This window comes from Epinephelus lanceolatus, chromosome 20 (genome assembly GCF_041903045.1).
Source record: "Epinephelus lanceolatus isolate andai-2023 chromosome 20, ASM4190304v1, whole genome shotgun sequence".
Lineage (NCBI taxonomy): Eukaryota > Metazoa > Chordata > Actinopteri > Perciformes > Serranidae > Epinephelus > Epinephelus lanceolatus.
The window spans coordinates 10,824,059-10,851,201 of NC_135753.1; positions in this window are offsets into that span (position 1 = coordinate 10,824,059).

The following is a 27,143-nucleotide window of genomic DNA, read 5'->3' on the forward strand; positions in this document are numbered from 1 at the left end:
TGAAGTACATTATACTACATTTGTGCTACATTGTAGCTAATAAAAATGTATGTTTTTTGCTCTTTACAGCTATTACAACTGCTGATGGTCAACGTAAGCCCATTTTAGCTGATTGTCCCCTTTTTTTAAATTTGTTAAGAAAAATATAAATATTCAACTGTGGCTTATTGCCTATATTTCTTAGTATAAGAGTTAAGGCACTTAAATGCTGGCATATTGTTGATAAATATCAAAAATAAATAACAAAAATGTCACTAATGCTCCATCAGACTCTGACTTGTTTAATCCTGAACTACACCTTGCACTGGTTTTTACAGAGGAGGCACAACAGACTGATTAAAATGCACATGCAAAGGCATATTGTAGCGGGGCTCAAGTACTTTGACCCTATGTTTTAAAGCTGCTATTATCTACAGTTAAGTACAGTCGCATATACACAGCGATAGACACTCCATGGCATTAGTTATTACTCTGCCACAGAGTGAATCTGCAGTGGGAGGCTGCCTGAACGCTGTGAGGAGGACTCGCCTTCCTGTCTGTTTTTTCTCGTTCCGATATTGACATATGTGGGTGATGTCATAGTGAATGAAATGATAGTAGCCTTCCTGAGATCATAATGCTATGAGAGCCCAACCGACTGCGCCTGCAGTTAGTCAGCACTCTGGCTGAGGAGCTTTGCTTCTGTTTTAATCATCAGCAAATTGTGAACATAAAATGAGTAGTAGAATTTAAAATACCAAGCAGTACGCTAGCTGACATTTGACAAGACAAAAAATACGTTAACACTAAACATGACATCCAAACTCTAATGGCTAGTATTTGCTAAAAAAAAAACAACCTACAGCTTCTACACTAAGCTCACAAATTACAGATGTTTGATTGAAAAAAGGCAATTTTCGTCAAAAGGTGACAAGTTTGCACCACTGTTTCTCTTCAGTCTGACTGAAATCATTCTGATTAAATATTTTAATTTAACTGTTCACAAAAAGATGTGTGTTTACATGCCCCAAAGCATTTTATCAGAATATAACTGACTTGCGCAAAGTAGTTCCACCAAGCCTCTCATCTGCCCTACATATTAAATTTTGTTTCCCCTTTAACTTTATTAAGACCGTTCAGTTCATTCAATACATAAAGTATAGAAGAAGACATTTGGTAGAAAGTAATTTAAGTGTAACTCAGGTTACTTTGTGTAGCTATAAATAACGGATGTTCCCTAAACACCTCACATGCAAACTATCGGAAGGCGCTACAATTTACCAGTGTCTAAATGTCTCATGTGCAAGCTACTGCCACTGGTAGTGATAAACAGTTTCAATGTCCAGCAACTTCACAGTTCAGCTTGTAGCAACAATGTTACATAAGGCCATAAGGCTACTGTTTAAAAATCAAGTAAGACATGTACTAATCAGAGCGCTTAACCTTTAAAACTCATTTAATGGTCTTTGTCTCATCGTCCAAACAGCAATGAGAATTTATTTGATCTTCTTCTTCTTTAAACTCTGTATGCCATATATTTTGTCTGATTTATGAGGCTGAGGCTTTGTTGGTTTGTTTGTTATAAATCTCGCTTCACTTATTAAACGTAGTGGGCTTTACATAAAAATGCAGCATTAGATTTGCTTAAAATTGAATTAATCAGTCTTGTTATCTACTTAGCCTAAGCCAATATCCTGAAATCATACATTATGTACTGGAGTGTGATTACAAGTTTCCCATATGACACCCTGAGGTGCTGGTATTTTCCACCTTTGGGCACATAATTATTTCTCTTTTTTTCTCTCTCGCATGCATTGTATTTTTCTTAATTCAGCTCTCCCAACACAGAAGGGGGTATCCTAATTGGATCCAGAAAAATAATGCAAGCCTATAAATGAATACTGGGTAGCTTTTGGGGGTATTGGTACTTTTAGCATTCACTCATTAACAGACTGCTGTGAAATTAGCTGTAATTACGCATTTTAATGTCATGACTATGCCTTGCTGTGATCAGCTTCCATTTGGTTCAGGTTTGGTTCTGGTTTATTTACTTGATTGTCTGCACAAGTATAGCCTTGCAGATCTGGGCACCAAGCACAAATGGCATCATTATTTATTTTATATAGCTCAAACTCTGTTGGAATAATGACTAAGACTGAATGCAACATTTAATGACAAATCTTTTCCAGGATTTTTACATACTTGATTGTGGTCTTGGTATTAAGTGTTTTATGACATCTCAGATTTGTCCATATTTTGTGCCTATTTTGGATTCAGACTCGTCTTGATTTATTGATCAACACCAAGGGTGACATTTAAAACAATGGCCAATAGCTCAACTTTGGTCCCATCAGACAGTGGAACCTCCTTCCACTTTATTCCAGTCTCTCACATGCTTTTTGGTAAACAGCCTAGTCTAAATGTCAGATGAGGTTTGATGAGACTTTTTCATTTTTTTGTTTGTTTGCTACTCTCTAGTTTAAGCAACCATAAAAATGTGACTGTTGGCCAAAGCTAAAAATCACTTCAACACATTTCCACCTTAAAAATATGGCTTAATAATTCACATACAGTTTCCTTTAGACAGACAAATTGTTTGAAAAAACAAGTGACTGCGTAATTTTACATTTATTGTACGTGCAGGAATCTAGCAGATGAATGTTTGCATATGCTGCAAATAAATTACCTTTACATTTGGGATAACATGCACAGTGTGTGTTTTTCATTTGGATGTTGGCTTTAGGTCAATGACTCAATTTGCTCTGTTCAGGGTTCAGGTAGTCTTTATTTGAGCCCCCCTGCACAGGACAGATTATTGTGACACACGTGGCCTGACAGGTGACAGAGAAGCAACTGGACTGGTGTTTTTGCAATCCCATACACAGTAGGGTTTTTTTTTCTGTTCTGTCCCTAACCCTTGAAAAATGAATTGGAGTGATGAGGAGAGACGGAGTAATAACAGATATTAATGATAGTCATCTTTGTCACTAAATCAGATTGAATTTGCCACTGTGGAAATGGACAGAGAACATGAAATTGAAACATTGACAAGGAATTCTTCAGTACTGGTTAATTATTATTATACTTATTGTGTCTTGCTGTCATTTTCATTCACTTATGATCTGTGGGACAAATCCCTTTTCTTAACAAAATATGATCTCCAGTTGATTAATCAAAGTATTGATTTTTTTAAAAATAAAAAGAGTTTGATGTACTTGTCAGTCTTTCATGAACAAAGATGTTCATGTGCCAGCATGCTACAAACCAAAAGCTGACAGGGATTACTCCTATTGTGTAATTTTCTATTTCAAAATTCCAGATATTTATTCATCTATCTATCTTCCACCTAATTTCTGAATCAGTTAATTGGTTGGTTGGTTAGTTGGCTGCTTCCAATTCTTTATTTATGACTGATAGTAAATAGACCACAACTAGCACTTTCTGTACATATTTAAGCAAAGACAAAATACAAGATTACATTTAGAACTGAAACAAATACACAATTAATCTATTAGACAATCGCAAAAATAACCTAATTTGCTGCAGTTTTGATTAATAGATTAATTGATTAAGTCACTTTTCAACCAAACAAGCCCTTGTTCCAAGTTCTTAATTTTGATGATTTGGTGTTTGCCTTTGACTTACACTCAAAATTAAGAAGTTGGAATGAGGGTTTGATTGGTTGAAAAGTGACTTAACCCTATGAGCGTTTTTGGGGTATTTTTACTGCCTTTACTTTTAAGCTCATATCACAGTCATTATAAAGGCTACATACACATGCTATATCTTGTTTTTTTCAGGACAATCAGGGCTATCCAGATTTGCCTCCTATGTGCCTGTATTTTATATTAATTTTTATATCAATGAAAAAAAACAAATCTGTGTGACTAAATTCTTACATTTTTACATGTATCTCACCATAGCAAGTTGGAAGACATTTTCTGCCATATATGAAGAGGGGAGACTCTCTGGAATCTGGCAATATAAGAACCATGATGGTGGGACATTCTGTCAGTTCACAGTTGTCCAAAACATGTGGTTTGTGCCAGGCTGACATGATGCCAGTATTTTTTCATTATTGCAAGAAATTCCATTGACTCATTCACAAGTCAAAAATGTGTTTTATCTGAAGGAAACATGCAATATTTACATCTAAGATTATAGAAAAATAGTCAACCAAGTGCAGTGATGTCCTCCAAGATAATGCCACTTTGTGGTCTTTGTGGAAAAAAAGCTTGTTTAGTGGACTAACTTTGCACTTGAAGGGATGCCCGTTCACTTACGTTTTAACAGGTCTGATGCTACGGCTGTATCTAGGCTAACACCTAACATGCTAACTATTATCTGTATGTCACTAGTCACCTGAAACAAATTTAGGACGATAGGAGACGGGTTGAAATAAATCGAAATTTCCCTTTAAACAATTATTCTATTGGCAAACCTCATAGTAGGGTTGGGTGATATGGACAAAAATTCATATCTCAATATTGTCAGGCTGAATGGTGATACACAATAAAAAAACTTGTTTTCCATCTGTTGATCTTTTTAAATTATTTAAATATTTTATTTATTTAGGCTATTAATCTTATTTATGCACATAGCATCAACAGAGAGGCCGAGGGAGGGAATGAGCAAGAGACACTTTGTCCATGTTTTATGCATCTTGTATATGAAACGTCTTTGTTGTCGCTACATTATTTAAACAGATCTGTCGCCTGCATCCAGGCGCTGTCTCAATGTCACACAACAGACTACAGCTACCAAGAACAATGGCAACGCACTATGTTCCACGTAATACACAAACTAGCAAACAAACGTTCACCAGACACAATCAAGCAGCTCTGTCTCCCACACATGCAGCGCAGCGCTGGATTGCATGTGTGCTACTGTGGTAATTTCATTCATCTCACAGACTGATTTAGCATAGTACGTGCAACATGCAGACCAATGTCACACTGTAGACTAATTAACAGACAGATTAAACAGAGAGCAGCTCTGTGTCTCTCGTAGTGTGGCTGAAGAACTTTTGAGTGAGTGAATGGGGTAGAGCTGTGCGGAGAGTTTGAGAGAGGAGGGATGAACACTGGCATGCGTTTTGTAACACAACTTGACCCTATATTGATATTGATCAAACGTATTGTCTACGTCTATATCTTGCTTAAAAATACATTGATATATCGTACATAGTCGTTAGTGGTTAGCACTGTCGCCTCACAGCAAGAGGGTTCCTGGTTCAATCCCTGGAGGGAGCTCTTCTGTGCAGAGTCTTCATGTTCTCCCCATGTCACCGTGGTTATTTTCCAGGCACTCCGGCTTCCTCCCACAGTCCAAAGGCATGCAGGTTAGGGTTAGGATAATTGGTGACTCTTCATCGCCCGTAGGTGTGAATGTAAGTGTGAATGGTTGTCTGTCTCTATGTGTCAGCCCTGCAATAGTCTGGCAACCTGTCCAGGGTGTACCCCGCCTCTCGCCTAATATCAGCTGGGATAGGCTCCAGCGGTTACGAAAATGGATGGATGGATGTATAGTATTGTAGATCTATCACTTTCAGGATTTTGGACTGTTCATTGGACAAAACAAGCTATTTGGACGCATCAGCATTGGCTTCAGGGTTTGGATATTCCACATCTTTCTTTTCCAATGAAAATAATAATAGTTAGTTTTAGACCTAATTACATTCAACAATAGCTTTCCCATGTAGCCACTGGAAGAACACTACCCCACTTGTGCAGCATCCTGGGTTTAATCTCTCATTGTGGATGCCTCTGGCTTGGCCAGGTGCCCCATCAAACACAGCTGGAAGTGGTCGCAGGAAAATATCTGTGGGGGACGATGTTCTTGTTGCAGCACTCCTACTGCTTAGATCTGTGAAGATAGCGTGAACTCCCACATGCGTGATGCCCTCCCGGTAACGCTCCTCACAGGCAGGTGAGAACAAGCAGCTGACGAATCAGTATGCATTGGAAACATATGGTAGTGTGTACACACCTGAGGTCAACAGAGAGTGTCAGTTGTGACAAGAACTGCAGCACATGGGAGACTGGCCATGAATTCTGACAAGGTAAATGCCTGAAAAGAAAAACCCCAAAAAACAATCATGTACATGTAAAAATACACTGACCATTCACTTGAACAGTTTGGCTTCCCAATGGCTCTTGCAAAAGGGGATAAATAATAGAGTAGCCTGCTGACAAATGTCAAGTCTTGCCACACTCCACTTTGGGTGATATGTCATTGAATGATGTGCCCCACTCCCCTTAAATAGTGCTGGGCACTTCATATTTAAAAAGGCTCTCTCAACAAATCATTTTGTGACAGCTTTAGTGTGTATGCCCTGGGAGCAACATCTGAAAACCATGACATGTCTAAGGCACGGAAAAGACTTGAGTGACAGAATAATTCTCCATTAATGGAGCGGGTCACTCAAAGATCCTTTATTCCTCGAGGCTTCACATGACAATCAATGTAGACTTTAGATCGAAAGCAGCAGCAGCTTACAATGTAAGAATAATACATGTGTAAAAAAAGATGCACGTATTCAGAGCCTATTTCACAACTTCTGAGGCAGGCAAAGGTTTGTGATTTAGTTTACTGGAAATTTCTACAAGATTTCCTCTACCTTTGCACTTTTCAGCTCGCTAAAGTGCACAAAGACTCAAGAATGACTGTAATTCAGGACAAACTATTGTACATTTATATTCAGACTGCAGGACATCTACAACTGAGTTTACCACATAATATAAAGCTGTGCAAAGGTCTTGGCCACGATTCACAGTACACCCATGGGTTAACCAAGTTTACTGCAGGGGGTTTCAACTACAGGCCAGCATTTATTATGCAGACCACATGATATATTATGAACATTAGGTTGAGGTTGCTGCCAAACATATTTTATTCAAGCCCCAAACCAATTTTCTACATAAAATGCTGTGTGTTTTAATAAAGAATAGATGTTCAGATATACTACATTTAGCAGGCAGGTGGGAAAATAAATGAAAAATATGATGTTCTAAATGTGCAAATGTAATACTCCTCCATATAAACCCTCCAATCTGACATGACAGCATATCACATCAGGTCAAAGGTGCAAGGGTCAGGGTCAGCTCATGGGTCAGCTAAACTTTGTGGCAGCGGGAGCAAATCTATAGCACAGACAGGCTGAGAAAAACCACCAGAAAACTGTTTCGGAGCTGCTTTTTAGTTCATAAAATCTCTTGGACGTGAGGGACTTCCACTGCAGGGGCACTGTCATCAAAGGTTTTATGGCAAGCAGTGATGAAGCCAATGACAAGCAAAGCAAGGCATAATGTTGTGATTTGGGGGATGTGAGTGGCTTCAGCAAATAACTGGATGTCCAACACCATTCAAAATATTGGTAATTTTGGCACATGCAATCCAGAGAGAAATTGTGTCAGAGGCGAGTGAGTGCATAGTCTTAGGACTCAGGCCTGATGAAAGTATGTCAGAGCATTTTCCTGGTGTTGTTGTGAAGGTGTAACGCCCACACTTACTAGTTACTGCCCTCCAGGTTAACAATATTAGCTCTCTCAGCTTTGCTGCTAGTGCTGTAAGCAGTGATAGCACCTTTAGCGCTGCTGCCATTTCAGCTCAGCCACCTCCATGTTTGCTTGCCTGCACACAGCTCTCATCAGAGCTGAGGGCCATGTAAATTGCTCCTTTAAGCAAGAGTTTGCCTAATTTGGTTAGTTGGGCCACTGACTTTTAGTTGGCTCAACCTTTAGTTGCAGGCAAGTTTTCATTGATGTGACATGCTATTTATTAATATATAATGTTACACCCCACCTTTTGTAAGTACAGTATGTTGTCTTAAGTTAATATAGATTTAGAAAGTTATGTATTGTTGTTAAATATCATTAACATTGCCACACTTTCTGCATGGTGCGCCTTAAGGTGTCTCTTGAGGTTTGTAGTCCTCCCAGACAGACTCAGCTCAGTTGCTGCCATCATGAAAGTTCCCATCACGTTTCCTGTCAGGTGCAGCCAGCTTCAGGCTGTTCCACTCTTGGCAGCACGCTGCTGTTGTGCAAAAATACTGGGAAGATGATTCAGGTGCATAGAAAGATAAATGTGCAGCCATCCAAGGATAAGAAGGAGATTTAATTTACATCATTATTTTAAGAAAAAAAAGTCAATGGAATTTTGTCCACTCTTTTTTTAACAAAAATAAGGAAAAAAATGTTAAAGTTTTTATTTTTTAATTATCTTTTTTTCTCTTTTACTGTATGGTGATTTAGTGAAAGTTATTCCTCACTTGAGTCAGTACTGTATTGTCAACGTCTTGTCTTCATCATTAAAAAACTGGAAAAGTAAAAAAATGATTGACAAATATATTTCAGCACAATTTTTGTTAACAAAATTAATACTAATTTTGAGGTTGTTACTTTGTGTTGTATTTGTTTTTGGAAGGAAAGCCAAACGTAACATCTTTAAGTCATGTTAGAGCTTTGTTTCATCCCACTTTGTACACCATGAGGTCTGCTGGTGAAGTTTGTGTCTCGCTAAAGTGTGTCAAGCCTCTAAAAAAAGGGCAGAGAACCACGAGTTAGGGGGCGGGAAAATATGGAAATCTTATGGATGCTGGCTGTCAACCACTATATAGTAAGCAGACTGTTACTCAGAAAAGGTAAACAAAGGGAAAATTACATGGGACTCTGAATTCTAATTGAGAAAGATTTCCTTTTGATGTAACTTGGGAGATCTAAGAAGTGCTTTTTTGAGCTAATTACAGAGTCGTGGCAGAGATCTAATTAGAGTGATGCTAATGAGCCTTGTTTATCCTTATCTGATGTCAAAATGAAATTGGTTGAAATCCAAATAAAGGTGCTGGCATTAGCATCTTGCCAAGTGGAATAAAAAAGTGTCAGTAATTTTATTGTTTTCAAGGGATAGTGTAGTTATTGTGTTCCACACACACAGAGAGGTGTCTGTGTGTGTGTGTGTGTGTGTGTGTGTGTGTGTGTGTGTGTGTCTGTGTTCATGCATGTGTGAGTGTGTCTTTGCATGTATGTAAAAGTGGTTTGATTAAATACCATCAGCAATCTGGAAGATGACTGCTGTGGGTTCTCAAGGGAGATCCGAAGTTTAGGCAGAGCACCAGCTCCCGGCTCTGGCCCCTGTCATATTTGAACATGACTTCAAAAGAAAAGTTTATATTCTGAATGACCTTGTGCATACACGTGCCCACATCTCCCTTAATGAAGGTCCAGCATTTTAATTAAATATATAGGAGATTTCAGGCTGACACATTGAACTTTTTACTGCAGCTTTGTACCTAAAGACACTCCGTCTTTTAGCGTTTGATTCAGAGATTACCCCAAGCTAAAAGAGAAGCAAAGCCAACACATGAATACATCCACAGAAGAGTGTGTTGCCCCTTCAGAGAAGTACTACAGATGCACAGTAGGCTTGGGAAGGTATTTCTTCATAACCCCCCTGACATTTCGCCACACTGTATGGTATATTAAAGTAACTGTGTAGGGAAAACAAAAAAAAAGTAAAAGTCATTGTAGCATGTATGACATTGTCTAGCCTACAATGCTGTGTCTAATATGCAGTTAGCCTACTTAGACAAGTCTTGTTCGGTTTAAATACATAGACCCATAGAATAATGGAGGACAGGACGCAAATACATCGCCTAAATACTAAATCTCCATAACAGTTTAACAGAAAGAGAAGCATCTGTATCCACAATCCACAATAGATAAGGTTAGGGATACAAGCGTCCGAAATGAGTTTCCTCCGTGGGGTGGCTTGGCTCAGCTTTAAAATAGGGTAAGGAGCTCGGGCATCTGGCGGGAGCTCAGAGTAGAGCTGCTACAGAAGGGGTTGGTTGAGGTGGTTCGGGCATCTAATCAGGATGCCTCCTGGGCGCCTCCCATTCGAGGTGTTTCGGGGGGTCCATGTCATTAGTCCGACAGCCCATTGGTCCAATATCCCATTAGTCCGACTCCTGGCCGGGCGTGTTTCTGCCGTGATGGTGTGCCGCAACCGGCTCTGGGTCAGCTGGGAAAGGCTTGAGGCGAAGCAGACTCACGGCTTATGTGTTTGTCACTTTCTTTTTCATTTTAACCCACACCATGATCTTTTCCTGACCCTAACCAAGTGGTTTTTGTGCCTAAACCTAACCAGACCTTAACCACAGGGCATCATGATGATTTCGGAACAACGGGACTTCGGAACAATGGGTTTAATATGGTCAGAACAATGGGATGTCGGACCAATGGGCAGTTCCCGTTCCGGGCACATCCCACTGGTAGGAGGCACCGGGGCAGACCCAGAACACGTTGGAGGGACTACATATCTCATCTGGCCTGGGAATGCCTTGGACCCCCCAAGAGGAGCTGGAAAGCATTGCTGAGGAGAGGGATGTCAGGATGCTTTGCTTGGCCTACTACCCCCATGACCAGGCCCCATATAAGCAGATGAAAATGGATGGATGGAGCATGTTTGTTTGACGTTATTGAATATCATACCTACAGCATTTTTAGATATCCTGGTACACCATAATACCTTGACACCGCCCAAACCTAGTGAATCATTCTTGCATGAAAGATTAAAACAAAGTAAAGTTCATACAATTAGTCTCCATATTACCCAGACCTTTGCTACAACCACTACAGTTTAAACTACATGTAGAACAACAGCCACAACACAGATGAGCCTTAAAAAAAACTGATCCTAAGCTATATGTCTTAGATTCAAAAGCCTCACCATTTGACGATCAACACACACTTACAACAAAACACAATATCTAAATCAAGTCCAGCCATCGATTTGATGAATCAATGCACCAGCCTTGAAAATAATTACAGTATATTGCAGACAAAGGGACAAAGAGGAGCAGGTCTCCAACAGACAATCCTCTAACCAACAGCCACATTATTAAACTAACATCAGCTTCATTGTTTCAATAAAGAATGGATGTTATGAACTTCCTTAAGCTGGTAGTAATTGCGATATTGACGTCAAAAAGCAGCCTGTAGCTTGGCAACAAGTGGTGTTGCTACGTACACTTCTGTATCTCTGATGTTTAATCTGTCTGCAACCTTTTAATTTAACTTTATTGTGAACAGCAAATCCACGTTGAAGTCCATGTTGAAGAGTGGCATGGTGTGACTTTTCTACTACGTGGGGTTACAAGTATTTTGAAAATATTTCTCATGTCACAGAAACACTGAGAGCGAATCTTTTGTTTTGCATGCTATTGCGTTGATGTGTTGGTGTTTTTGTGTCAGTGCTCTGCACAGACACCCACCCACCTGTCCACCTGTCCACCCGCCTGCTTGCTCTCATCCCTGGCTCTCTCAAGCTCTGCACCGCTGTTGCCTGGCAATGTCGGTGGCACAGAGGTCCCTGGGGACCTCCTGTAGACATTAACCTTATATTTTATGTCGGGTATTCCTAAAGACATTCCTGTAATCTTACGTTGCAGTGTCACTGTGCCAGCAGATAATGTATTCACTGATGTCAAGGATGACCTGGTGATGCTTTACTGTCCAGGGGACACACAACAGGTTGAAAAAAACATGTCACCTAAGGCCGGCATTGTCTTACCATCTACAGATACATTGTGTAAGACAAGATCCAATTTTTAACATAGTCTCTATGAGTTAAAGAAAATCGTACAAACTCTCTTTAAATAGAAAGACATTAAGTATATTTCTCAAAATGTAAAACTATATATACATTAGCTTATTTAAACCGTTATGGATAGTCATATCACATTTGTTTACTTGGTAGAGTATTTTGGTGATCTGATGATACATTTTTAGACATACAGAAATTTGAGCATTGTTATAACCATATAACATCAAATATAACACTACAGTTTACAACTACAACACAAATTTTACTGGTGATCCACACTCAGTTTCCCTTGGACCCACTCGAATGACCACCTGTGGGTCCCAGCGACTCACTACATTGAAATCCTAGCAACATTACTAAAAGACCCACATGCGACAGAACCCCTGGAAGGTGGAAGGTTAAACTCCACCTGCAGTCCAGATGTTCATCAACACCCTGACTGTACACAATGTCTGATGTGTCCTTGACCTATTTAAAGCCTGCTCGGGTAAAAAGCACCAGGTGCAACACCACTTGAGATGGAGTCTAAGTGCTCTGAGCTTGGAAAGATGACTTAATTTATTTTGCTCCTTGGCTCTGGTATCAGTTCCATAAGTTAGCTCATTAAGCCTCTGGATGGATTTCAATACATACTGCATACATTTAGAGAAGACGCCTGTACACAATACACTTAAAATTACAATTTCACTGTGTTTTGTTTGAGATGTCATAATCTTTACTAGCCAGAGATCCCTCGAAAACATAAATCTATCAATGAATTTACCTCGTAAGATGAAGGATGTGGTTATAAATAGCACTGTATCATCCCAAACAATTACAGATGTGCTGAAAATGAGTCATGCTTTATAAGAGCGTTAAATGGATCACATCATTGGCTGGTCCTTATTGACTTGCTCAGCAGAGGATGTTATTCCTGAAGAAGTTCAATGTGTTGCAGCCATTAAGGGTGTGACAGTGAGTCCATTGTGTACTCATCCAAAAAAATGGTTCAAGGCAGCTTTTGCTCAGGACAAAGAAAAACTGCTCCATGAAAAAGATTTTTTTTGCCATACAAATACAGTTGCCCTACATCATTGACACAGCATATTGCAAAACCAAATCAAAATGCTGCTTATTTAAGTCTTACATTGTTGTCTTGAGGTACTGTTTCTCCGTTATAATTTATGGTTTGCATAGAGCTGAGGAGTTGAAAATTCTTGCCATCTATAGATGTTGGAGTAAGATGTTAACTGCAGTGATTTACACAACAGTTATTCATTGGCTTCAATAAATCAGCACATCCAATTTGTACAGGAGTGAAATACGTACAGTGAACTCAGCCATTTCCTGTAACACAGCCATGTGGCTACCATGGCTATAAAGAGCTTACAATGACATCCTTTACACTTTGGTGACAGCTAACCCGGACATAGCCTTGATGCTCCTCTAAGAGGGTGTCACGGTCGACATAAGAAATACTTTATGAAGGTGAAAACATTATTTGACACCTACTGAGAGAAAAAAAAAATCATTTCAATAGGACAGTGTAATCTCAACCAGCATGGTGAATGTTGGTTTGCATACAAGGTTTTGGGGAAACCAAGGAAACGGCAGCACTCATATATCACAGTCAGGGATTACTGGCAATAAACATTCATCTTCTTACCCTCTTAAAGCGATATTTTAAAGTCAATGGATTAGGGCAGAGCATGCTTGTAATCACTAGTAGGAGATAAAAAGAGTCACATCTTCAAATACCTCCAATTAGAGGAGATATACTACCTGTCAGGCGTTTAGTTTTGCTTATCATATCATTTATATTCAAAAGTTAAGAATCCAAATAATGGGGTTATTGGTGCAACTTCAATGAAAGCTATCCCCGTCCCTGGAGAGTTTTTAGCTGAACAGAATTTTTAATAGATGACATGGTATGTAAGGAATTAAAACAAGAATCCTCTGGTGATCTATCAGGGTGTAATTCTCCAAAAATGTAGTGTGTACTTTATTCAATAAAGCTTGACAAAGAAAAACAAGACCCAATGTTACATAATAAACACACGTCGAAGCATCAAGTGAAACCCCTGTGGTGTGGTGCTCATGCAAGGGGACTGCAGTTGTTCTTATTTCTAACAGCGTTTACTCAGAGGCATTAAAGATAACCACCAAGGTCTCGAGCACACATTTTCATTTTCCTCTGATGTGATTTAAGTACACAGTTTGACATATACAATGCAGACTGATATCCTTGAGCATGATGAATAGTAACACCGTGGATTATCATTAAATATTGCTATACTTTGTCTCAATGACTCAATTACAGCTTGCTACACGGTGCTGCCTGATATTTAATGTTCTTTGAGTGTCAAAAATCATGACAGGTGCGACATTAAGATTTCAGTGTAACTTTCTAGGTTAGTTAGGATGGTGGATTATTATCACGATGGTTCTTTTTCAGTAAAGGTATGATTAGGCTTTTTTTCAAATTGTGGGAGAGGCTCATTGCAGGTTACGTCCATATTTGTTTCCAATACTATTAATGATCCTGGGTACAGCACACTGGGGTAAATTAATGACTACAGTTACACCAAAGTTAGACTTGCATTTTGGCATTTTCCAGTCTAATGGCAATTAAAGTTTCTGCAAACCACAGATACTGTAAATGCTTAATTAATAGCCTGGGCTATTATTTGCTTAAATCACTGATCAACAGGCCTTTATTTGGGACAGGCCTTTAATTCTTTCCACACAAAACTGCTGCTCAGCAAAGATTGGGAAATACAATCAAACTGTTTTTAATACCAGTATGAATATTGTATAAACATTAGGCTTCAAATAACATATCAATTATGAATCATTCATTTGATCTAGCTCCAACAGACAGTGCATCAGAGAGAGAAAGAGTTAATTGCAACACTGGAGGATTATGGCAACTTGGATTATTTTTTATGAAAAACATTTTTGATTCTTTTGATTGGTGAACCCGCATAGACGAAAGGAATATGAATCATTTACAGGGTAATCGAGGAATGGACACATAATGTGAGGTAGCTAACAACCTGCTTTTATACATCCGGGGAACTTATATGAAAACAAAAATGAACTGACTGGCAACCAGACCAGGCATCAAATTGAAAAAAAAAAAAATTGTTTATTTGTCATAATGTGTAGCCACACCCGGCTAGGAAGGAAGCAGGCATTTAATTGGGAACAGGCTTCTAACTGAAGCCTAATCCCAATGGCATGTACCATTAGGACTAGGCTTCAATGTATTTACATTGAAGCCTAGTCAATGTCTGCTTCAATGTTTGCACAATGTATATACATTGAAGCTGGTATGTACATATGCATGTTTCACAAATGACATACATGTTTCTAAAGTAATGTACATATGAGCTGTGTCATTGGGAGATGGAAGGCATGGAGGATGGCCATGTATTTATGGCCAAAATACATGGGCCATGGACATGGCACAACACTGACATGGCAAGTGTAGCGCCTTTTATAATTAACTGAAGCTGCTACACTTACCATGGAAGCCATACTTTCTGTTGCCCCCTTGCAGGTAAAATCCCCACTCCGTCTATGTGAAATGTTCTTTGAAAGCACTTGCGTTTTACTTAAACATTGCTGCTTCTCCTGCCAAGCTGCAGACCATGGTTCAAGACCAACAAACAACAAACCCGGTTGTGTTTAAGTGGCCTGGCGCTGTTCTCTCAGCAGCTTTTTAGGCACCAAACATGGGTGTTTTTTAGCAACCCATCTCTGTGTTTCCACCTGGGATAGTGCCATGAAAAGTGGTTGTTTTCTACAGAGACATTGCTGCGTTTCAAGGTGCGATTATGTTCCCAAAACTGGGTATTTTTAGCCAAAATTTGATCTTTAGCTAACCATAACTAAGTGTTTTTTTTTTGCCTCAAAGGGACAAAAAGCGAAATCGTTTTACCGCTAGGTTTGCTGTTGTGCACTGCCTGTAGACCAAAACAAAGTGTGTCATGAGCAACTCCTCCCTCTACCTCTGCTCTCCACCCCCCACCCCACTCGCCTCGTCTGTGCAGCCGAGCACCGCAGCCTCTCCACGGACTATTACATCCAGATGGTCCCGGTGTTTCTTCTGCAGGCTCCACTTGACTGCCCGATATACCCGCTGCTTCTTCCCACATTAACTTGAATAACAAACCAGGGCTCGGTGCTCCGGCTGGATCCAAATGGAGAGCCAGGGCTAGCTGGGAAGCTAGCGGAGGCTAATTGGCTGTGCTGGCAGCTGAGTGAAGTGGAGCCTGAGGAGGAAGCACCGGTTAGCCCCGGTTTCACTACGGGCAGATTCACTCGCCACAGGGGCGAGGAAATAAAACCTAAACAGCCAACTTAGTTTGGCTTAGTTTAGCAGTTAGCAATGTCTTTCACTCACTCTCGGTCTCTGCTGTGTTTAGCTATTTCCCTGCTTTCCTGTTAGTGTTAGCACTAGTCGGCTGCCACACTAATGTCCCTACTCTTCTCCATGAGCCCGTGAGCACGACTCCGGCTCAGAGAGTAGGAACGTTAGCGTTAGCTCCCGGAGTTAGCACTAGAGCTACTACGGCTACTGGAGTAACTTACGGCTATGGAGCGCTTCTACCAGCTCTTCTAGTCACTGAGCCTTGCCTCCATCTCAGCAAATATATTGTATTTATTACAGGTACCATCATCATTGAAGTAGGCAGGGGAATAGCTAAACACAGCACACCAGGCTGGTGGGGATTCACATGAACGTCAGCAGAAACACATACGTTCACATGTACATGTACATGAATGCGCAGCCGGACCGGCTTGTAAACAATGGGCTGGAGATCAACACAGAGAGAGGGTGTGTGAGGTCATGCTATACTCCAGATGAAATTACACCTCTAGTTCTTCACATAGCAATTTTTTAATTCCTTCAATCTAGAAATAATGAATTTCGCTTATTGCCCCTTTAACATAACCCCATGTTAAACACAGTGTTATTGCAATGTGAAGTTTTCTCCTACGTCATAACTTCCAAATGTAACATATCTGTGGTTTGCAGAACAGTTACAATGCCAAGATTGTTTTCTGCTGATTAGGTTGCTATTTCACGTTAGATCTGTGCAGCACATATCTAACCTCTATTTTTTGGAAGTGCATAGATATATTGATGGAAGAAACTTTGAAATAAATCTTTGAACAGGTGGAGAAGCAGTCCAGCAATAATGCTTGCATCTGGCATCTGTATGTTAAGCAAACTGCCAGAGTTTCGGTACAGATGGAAGCAATGAGGTGTAAGAAGTGTTTCTGCTGACAGCACAATTGTTTTCTGGCATGAGGGCAGTAGTGGTATGATGTTGTATACAATACGTACGATAAACAGAGACATCCACTATGCTACATAGGTAAACGCTATTTAGTAATTGTAGGTTTGTTTTAAGTATATTTAATTAATATTTAAATGTATTTATATTTTTAAATATAATATGTGATTATGGTAGAATTATCAATATTATAGAGATGGAAGCTTATGGATCACGAGAACAGCATTTACCTGAGTGACAATAAATAGATAATGCAATAAAAAAGAAAGCATGTTCTTTAATTTGGATCTCTACGGGTGGCAAAACAGGAACTGAACTCCAAGTGTTTAATGGTTAATATAGATTTCCTGACATGCTGATCCAAAACACCTAATGACACTCCACATAATTTTCCTTTTTCATTATGGTATGTTGTAGGACAGCAAGTACAGATTTTAATTTATCCATCTTTCTTAACCATCTTTCTTTGTGTGTTTTGCATGCATGCAGTAGAAATCTAATTTAAGCAGGAAATCATCAGTGATGTGGATTGGATGACCAAGCAGACAGTGAAATTGCCAATTGCCAATTTTGCATTTTTCCCCCCATATTAGGACTATCAGACCACATGAAGTTTTGATATAGCACCAGACAACCAGCTGTAACAACCTTACATTTATTTGCACTGTATGTGCATGTGCAAATAGAGTCATAAGCCCCGTTTTCACCAAACACTTTCGGTATGGTACCTTTGGAACTAAAGTAACCCTTCAGACATTCCTAGACCCCAGGTCAGTTTAGTGTTTCCACCCAAACAGTACTCAGTACTTCAACAACCCACCACAGTAAATGTGGGTGGGTTGTTGTCACCCACTGCTCCGACCAGCACTCACTGTATTTCCTCAGTACCGATGACACAGATGGTAGTCTGCACCTCGTTTATCGTTCACAGAACAAGGCTGCACACCAACATTTTCAGAACAAAATAACACAGGCTGCAGTGAAAGTCTCTCAATGGAATATTTTGTCCTTCTCAGGCAAGTGCAGGGTTTACTGCTGCCAAAGCCCGCAGGAATGACGATCCAGAACGCTTTTTTTTTCTCCAAGTGAGGATTAGAATATATGCAGTTCACACAATCCGGCTGAAATTAATTTAAATTTTTAAACACTTGAAGAGCCACCCATTACTAAAAGTTTATCTTATCCAAAAGAAAAGTTGTCTTAATGCCCCATGTACAAAGGTTCGATCCTGGCTGCAGCGGCCCTGGTTCAACTCCAACTTGTGGCCCTTTGCTGTGTGCCACTCCCTCTCTGATGGATTCACGTTGTCAACTCATGCATTGAGTAACATTACAGGTTAACGTTCCACCTTAAAAGTCGCCGGCAGTCAGCCCAGTGATTTAACTTATTTTCTTTTCTCCAACTCCAGCTGCTACAACAGGCAGAAAAACACCCTTTCATTTTATAGTTACAAGTTAGTAATATATGTAAAACATGATACGACCAGTGGTTACAGTACATGAGCCTCAAAACCAGCCACAACTCAGCCCTGAGCAGAGTGACCGTCCGCTATTGACCAAAAAACAGACTGCAGTATTTCTAGCTCTGCCTCTTAGTACCAGATCTGTGTGCTAGGTACTCAAACAGATGGGTGACCAAAAATGGGGACGGTACGGAACGGTTCCATTGGTACCATCCACAACTTTTCGCAGTTGAAACGGAAAATAAGCTTACTGGACTGAACTGTACTGCTGTGTGCAAAGGGGTTGATACCGTAACCAGGCCAACATCACCTCACTGCTGAAACTGTATGTGGGTAAAAAAGTGCATGCAGTTGCTGTATTTGACCATTCTGTGCAGTTAGATTTTGGTTGTACTCATTGAGCGTATGCCATATATTTAAAAAGATAAATAGCACCCATTGGTTACATTATCCGTGTAAGGTGATGCAGTTAGAAATATTGATTGTTTTGACCAGTGTTTAGAGTGGTGCATTCAAGTGCTGGCAGAGAGGTCTTAAATCAGACTTGACACAAGAGTCAGCCCACTCCACATCCTGGATGTGAAATTGCTACCAGCACTTTACTGCACCAACCCACAGTGCATCTAAACTTTATGCTTTTGACTTCATTACTTAGCAGCAATAATAAAACTTTAACTTAAAAAAAACAAATGGACAACATGTCTATTGTGATAAACTGACATACAGCACTACAAGTTGATTTAAAATTAAAAAATGCCAGAGGATTTGTTTTAAAGTGTAGACTTCTTAAATACAAGTTAAGATGGATACAGGCCGAAAATGCAACACGACATCATAATCTCTTCAATGTCCAATCATTACTCACTCGAAGAAAACACAAATCCTCAGGCAGTTCACAGCATCCTGCATGCACCATCCCAGTCTTAATGTGCTCACTTATGAACAAACACATTAGTGGTCCAGCAGACAGCCCATATTTGATGTGCTGTCACCGGCTCTCTCCTTTTTGCTGAATATTTACACACATTTCTCTCTTATTACTCTGGTCGCTTCTCCCCTGGGAGATTGTTTTACGGGACCGTTGACAGCAAGGCGGCCGACAGAGCCATTAGAGGAGCAGTGAGGGGTCTGGAGGTTGGCCACCAGCTGCCTTGCCCACACTCTCAGCTGTTCCTGCAGGCCCTTTCACAGCAGGGGCTCTCAAGTGTTCCTAATACAATTCAAGCAAACCTTTAAGGCTAATGGACTTGAGATATCATTGCAATTGTTAGAGGATCTCTGTAAAGGTAAACACTTTAGCTGTTGTATCAGAAATTTCCTGGCAACCAGCTACTGCCATCACAGAAGCCCATTTGAGTATTGACTTTGCACAATAATGCTTAGATAAAGAGAAAGATGAAAAACACAACAAAACAAAAGAGGCAGGGGAAAAGAAATCACTGAAAAAGATTATGTGGGTGTATGTAGGTCAAAGCAGGGATGCTGGGAGCTCATTTTCAGGTAGCAATAAGCTCAGGCTGTCTAAAGACCACAAGATGAAATTGTTACAGTTTAGAGCATTTGTTAATGAGTCTATTAGTGTGTTTACGTGGACATGAATAACCAGTTCTTGATCGGGTATCTGGAGTATTCCATTCATGTGTTAGATGTAAACACATGTAAACACCACAACCCATTTTCAGAAACCCAAATAAGACCTTATTCCATTTATGAGTAACACAAATAAGTTAGCTGGAGTGCTCTGGAAAAAACTGGGCGACTGTTGCATGTATACACCTTATCCTGGTTTCTGAGTGCCACCAACTATCTGCACAGGTGCGCTTTTAGGACAGTGACCTCAACACTCCTCAGTCTTTCTCGCAAATTTGGCTACCCTGCCTGCTGTTTTTTTGTGCTAAAAGCTGCTGTTAGCTGCTGAATGTCTGTCACCAGCTCACCAGCTCTTGTTCCCTGGTTCAGAGGGTGTGAGTGATATTCAACCACAGCACAGTGGCATTTGTTGTTTGGATCAGAATGTGTGTGTCGTGCCTTTAGACTTTATGTGTAACTGTGTTAGCTGCTGTCGAGAGGCTTTCAACCAGGAGTGGCTCGTTCCTGCTTGGGAGGTAGGTGTGCTTTGTGCCATTTCTTTTGCTGCTAATGTGTTCACACCAAACGTTATTTGCGCAAGTTTGAATGCTAGAATATTTTGTGTTGACTCACTTCACATGCATGTGAAATTGTTGAATCAATGAATGACTTTCCGCCTGTGCGTCTCCAGAGCAATTCAGTGCTGATTAGCTAGCGCAAATTGGTTGCTTAAGTTCAGATATTGCAACTCTTATTAATATGTGTATGACACGAAATCACACTACTTACTTCCTCTGCACCGCTTAAATTCATGTATTTTAAGTCATTTGCGTCGCATCCATTGTGTCCATTCGCGTCTAGCTACGTCTTTACATTAACTTCACGTGATTCTCTCGCACAAATTGTTTTATTCGCGCCAGGTGTGAACGCAAAATAAAAGAGTCTGACACTGTGCAGCAGCTCGTTCTTTGGCTCGGGGTGTGTGTATGTTACTGTGCTACTTACTTAGCTCCTAACGACAGACTATAACTTTGCAGCAGCCCGATCTTCGTTTCAGCTCTATCAGCAGATATGCGCCCCGCATCTCAGAGCAGAGAATACTACTCATTTTTTCACCATTTTGAAACCTAGTTCTATAGTTGCTGGGTGGTTAATGACATATTTTTCTGTGGTGTGACAGAGACATTTCCTTACCTGAACTTTAAGTGCTATTGAGACAATACAGGTAAAATGGGGTCCATTCTATTTTACATAACTTACCATGGTCCATAGTTAATAAGATATTCATATTCAGCATTTAAGTAATAATTAATTATGCTAATGTTCACCGGTATGTTATTAAATCCATTTATTATTGTTGCTTGCTAAATCAATCTGACTGCATCAATGGGCAGTCTTTATACAGTTTAAAAACTTCAAATCAAATTAACAGATGTGCATTAATCTAATCTAAAAATCTTAAAGGCAGCTCCTGACAGGATATTGCATTTTGCATCCAACATGTTTTTTCATCCTAGACATTAGCGTTATGGACTTTTAAAAACCCTGAGGGAAGGCTTATTTAGATCCAGGTTATAGTCGAGTTTGACAAAAAGGCAATACACAAGGAGGTATACTCATTCATCACTGAAATGTCCTTCGGCACTTTCCTATTAGAACCTGTCAGGTGGGCTGGGCTCATTATTACATCATCATAATGGTGTCATCCTTGAACTTCATCAGAGTAATTGCCGCAATTTGTCACATTGAGAGAGATGTGCCTGTGGACAAGTATCTGTATGCACACAGGCCTCAAAAAGTAAGACAAAGCAGGAAATGTAAAAGGGATTTCCATGTCTTGCAGGGTGATGTGACCTCTTCATTATTCATTTGCGTTCAATCTTTTCTGCCTTACTTCTACATTTGTAACAAAATGAACACATGAATCCCAATCTCAAAAGTTTAGGCCTACAAGTAACCACGGGCGATGCCAGAGGGTTGTCAGTGTTTCAGCTTCTTGCTTACCAATTCAAGCATGCTCGCGCGTATCCAGCAGACACAGAGCGACGTTGGCATTCATTTGGAGTATGTATCTGGCCACCTGGTGAATGTAAATCCAATACTAGTTCTCTTATGGTCTCCATCTCCTACAGAGCTGGGTATCTGTGATCAATACCTTCCAGGTATTGACCAAAATTAGCCAGTACCAGGTAGTATCGACACTTCTCCAGTCAAACCATACCTGCATTCAAACCTTTTTGTACACAGCATTAGGAAAAAATACTATTTGTATGGTTTTGCTCACAGCCAACCACTGCAAGCGATATATTTAAACCCATGATTGAACCATTACCTCAACAGCTACAACCCATATAGTCTGTGGTATGGTGTAGTCCGGTATGTTGTATTTGATGGAGTTAGCAGTATATCATTTTTAACACATATATGAATGGGGAGGAGTGGCATCGAATGTGGTAAAAAAAAAAAAACAAAGAAAAAAAACAAAGGCATCAAAGAAGTACTCCCTTGGTAACAACATCACTTAAAGGATACTGGTATTGCTACTGGTTTTGTCAATTTCGTAAACAGTACCCAACCCTTCCATCTCTACTTTCACAGTCTGTAGCAGGTAAATGCTCCATCAGTTCACCAACTAGTTGCTGGCTTTATCAATCTGCTTTCTGGTTCTGGGCAGGTAGCCTACAGCCAATATACAGCACTTTTTTTCCACTGGAAACAGATGCCTGCTGTTGTTAGATATTCTCTGGGGGTTTGCCATTATGTGCAACGCCTTTCACATTACACACTTTGATCTATTGTTAAGATAAAAGTATGATAGTACAGCTTTTATGTCCCTTTTGATGTGCAGTAGAAAATCTGGAGGAAAAAAATAGCTTAAACGTTGATCTTTGAATTGTGAGGGTGGACTGTGATATATTTATGGGAGGGATATGCATGTACAGTATGTTATAACAAATGAATGTACTGCATGACCTCACATTGAAAAAATGTTACTCATGATGTGTGAAAGAGCCCCTAGGTTTTAAAGAAGTGTTCTTATTAAAATCAGCTGTTAAAGTTGGAAAAGAGCTGCGGTTGGTAATCCTAATAGGCTAACAAGGAGTAAGGAGGATGCAATAATTGTAACAAAGGGCCCAATGTGCCTCTTTAAGCAAATCTACAGTGACAGGATGCCCTGAAGTGTGTAAAGGCAGAACGTGGAGTTAGATGCACTTAAAGAATCCATTTTGATATTGCCCCCTGTCACCCAAAACACTTCTGTGCTCTCAAAGACGACTAAATAATAAATGTTGTCAGACACAGACAGATGCTAAGTCCCCCCCACCCCCCCTAAAAGGCTGCACAGAATTAAATGCACACACCTAATAGAGTAAATGCATTTCAACTCCCTCACTAGAAACATGCCATAGCCACGTCTTTCAAAAAGAATGTAAAATGTGAAGTAGAGGGGAAAACTATGGCATTTAACGGGGCCCAACAGCAACTACAGAGTGATATAATACTATAGGAAAATACTTTAGACTAGGGGTGTAACGGTTCAGAAAATTCACTGTTTGTTTTGATACAACACAGTGGTATCACAGTACAAAATGTTTTTGACAGAGCAAAATGCCAGAGAAATATCCTTGATTTTTGTGTGCTTTTGTTTTTTGTACAAAGCAGGATTTTTGGTCTGGCTGGAATTGGCTTGTGGTGAAATATTATAAAGGGACTCAATTATAAGCCTTTATTCTCCAGCACAGAGTAGGGTCTCACATCTGCGACTATAAACATACCGATCGCCACAGTGATTTCTTTTGCCTAAGGATAACGTTAGAATATAGCATGTGTGTTGCTGCCCCTTGTGTTGGCCTAGTGCCACCTATTGACACACTGAGGTGAAGCTGGCGTGAATGAGTTGACGTGTTACTGATGTAATTTTTGCAATTCTCCTCATAATTTACCGCAAACCCCAAAGTGGTTTCAAACACCAGACCTGTAGATAACTGGAGGACCTTCTATTTCTGGTCTGATAATGGTGTTATTAATCTCTCAATGAGTTAGCTTAGCGTAGCGTGCCTCCCAGCACCTAGCTGGAGTAGAATGTTTTGGTTTGGGGGCAGACAGCATGTTGCCCGTTTCTTCGTTTGGGCTGCCTTGTTGATTACAGTGGCACAAAGAAACATTAAATTCAACACAGATTAAGCTGTAAATTTTATTTTCCAAGTGTGATAGGAGTAGCTCAAAGAATTGTTCGGTTTGTAATGTGTACTGTACTGAAAGCCTTATACCGAACCCAGAAATACAATTACGTGTATTGTTACACCCCTACTATAGACCCGTTAAAACAAAAAACAGATAAATGTTGTCTGTTTAGGATATTTTTTTTATTCATTTACTTAATCTGAGGGCTCTTATTCTTTCATCTGATGTCTGAATATTTTTCTGGAATTTCTTTTTGTTTGTTTGTTTTTGTAGTTGTAGTTGTCAACCTAATCAATTTTCTAAATAGTCTTCAAAAATCTAATAATAATGATGTAATATAAGGTATAAAAATGACTGACAATTTTGAGTATCTCACCAATCACAAATTTATCCATTTTTTTTAAGAAAAAAATGATACAAGCTATAATTACTTGTTAAAATGTCTTTTTCCCTCTGAATTGCAAACATTTAAAACTAATATGTTTTTTTTTGTTTTGTTTTGTTTTTTTTAACAAAATTGTCAACTTAACAAGTATTATTTTTGCTGAAAAAGAAGACCCCATGTGCAGGACAATGGCACTAACATTTTCCAGATGGCTAAGTTTCACCATGCTTGGACAGGTTGATGTAAATTAATCTGACAGCAGGGACGAGCTAAACTGGAGGCGTGCGTTTAAAGTTGTCATTACGCCATTGAGAGGAGCAATTGAAGGGTGTTAGGTTGTCCATTGTGCATTGCCCATGCCCAAAGCTATAACTGCTGGGCTTATTTTAGCAACCAAAGGTTGACAATGAGAAAAGTCTGTTAAATTAGTTCTTTGCTAAGGTAATGCTTGTGAAATGAAACAATGTAATCATTAAATGCTTTTGGATGTGAAGAAGTTCTTACAACATGGTATCTCTGTTCACCTCCCCAAAGCAAACAACTTGTACTCTTAGCAAGGTATCATACTACTCCTATCACCTCTAAGTGAAGATGAAAAACCAAGTGAGACAAAAGTTTAAATTGCTTCTCTTGAATCTTTGAGATGTGTAGGAGAGGAGACAGGCAGCAAAACACCGATTGGCTTGGCTCGCTCAAGCAGCCCATATTGTAAGCACGCCAGCACATTTACAGCATTAGTCACATCACTGCTCTTGTGTCTGCCTGACGGAGAACCTGCAGAGAGCGATGCAGCCGACCCATTTCTTTTCTCTACCACCTCTATCTCTCTCACTCGCTATGGCTCTCACCCTTTATAATAAGGTCAGTGGGGATGCAATCATAGCAACATCCATTCAGAACAAAAAAAAAGTAAGCACATGTTTGAGTTCCAGGTAAATGAAAATTCCCAGAGATCGCTCAAGTCACATGTATTAAGGAGTTGAACGGGGAGAGGAGAGGTCGATAATGAGGAGGATCGAGGGAGTCTGTGGGCGGCAAGTAGGGGGTAGGGTTGAAAGATGGGAGGATTTTGATGGCTGTGTGTTTTCAGTGCGGTCGTAAAATCCATTGTTTACTTTGGTAAGTGTGAGAGTTATCGTCATCTATGATAAAACCTCAATTTCCAATCCAGTTTGTGAGAATTATTTTCTATTCTTGGCTCAACGTGCAGGCATTTCATGGCAGACTTCGTGCCCCCTGTGGTATATCGCATTGCCTTTATCTTTCATACTGACAACCAATCACTATTTAGCGGTCAGTCATACATTGTCAGATCCTGTTTGTTTAAAAATGAAAATGGCGTTCTTAATAATTAATGCCATGTGTACCATGGTTTGCTGCTCTGGGAAGATGTAGGAAGATGTAGGAAGCTTCTCAAGTTGTTGAACAGAAGTTGTGTTTGTCTTCAAGGTGTTCGCAGCTGAATATCCATAATAGTATAGCAAGTGTTATTTCAAATGACAGTGGAGAAAAACTGCAAACAGAGTACAAACTGTGATGGAATAGCAAATGAAGAATGTCCTCAAAGAAAGGGTCACTTTCATACAGCCTACCTTTGGCTTTGCTGTTACAGACACTCAATTTTAGGCCTGGTATCTCTCACAGTTTCAAGCAATACAAGTGCCACATTCAGCAAGTTCACCTGCGTCATATACAAAGTCAAACACGTGCAACTGTCATGGATAAATCCTTCATTAAACACTTCTGACAACCAGAGCTAGAAGAGCACCAAACAATAGAGAGACAACGCCTGTTGCAGCTGATTGCAACGAATGGTTCAAACACAATGGTTAAGTTCTCCGATTGTACTAAGCTGATGAACAGAAGATCCAGAAAACAAATCGAGCCCACTTAATTAAATCTATGCTCTGCGGGAATTATCTCACGAAAACATTTGCGTTGACGCATTTAGACTTTGAACAGTCAAGAAATTGGCAGAAAGAAAGCTGCTTGTTCAGCGAATGCCTCGAGCAGAAGAACAGAGCACGGCAAACAATAAAGGAAGAAGAAGACTAAACGGCAGAGTGGGCATATGATTTACAGTTCGTCAATGGCTACATTCACACTGCAGTTTCCCAAAGCGTACCTCTACTTGACTCAGTCTGACGTTTTCTGTTAAGTGTGAAAACTTAGTAATACAGGGAAATACAAATTTCACATATTAACTCTCTATTATGTTTCACAGCTGCTGTTCTCGACCAGTAGTACATTAACACAGGTTTCAAGGGTCTGTGGAAAAGATTTTGGAGAGCTCAGACAATTCAGTTAATATCAAAGTGACCTTCATGTCAATTGTGCATAGTGGATCTGATCATGCATCGGCACAAGCCCAGTAAAATGCAAGTGCATAGTGTTAACTAGCATCAAGTTCAAAATCTTGACTTGGACTTGTCTGATACGGTATGTGATTACTTCACACAGAAAAAGCTGCTCTATTTTGCAGTATAAATGTAAGGAATTCATTTATAAAGGTGTATTGGAGCTGCATATTGTGGAAAAAAAAATCAATATCAATGCTAATTATTTTGACAGATATTGTGATTGCAATATGACTTGCCATTTTAGTGGGAATGATCATTTTTACATTTGATTTTCAATGATTTTTTTTTTTTTTTTAAATGATGATGATATG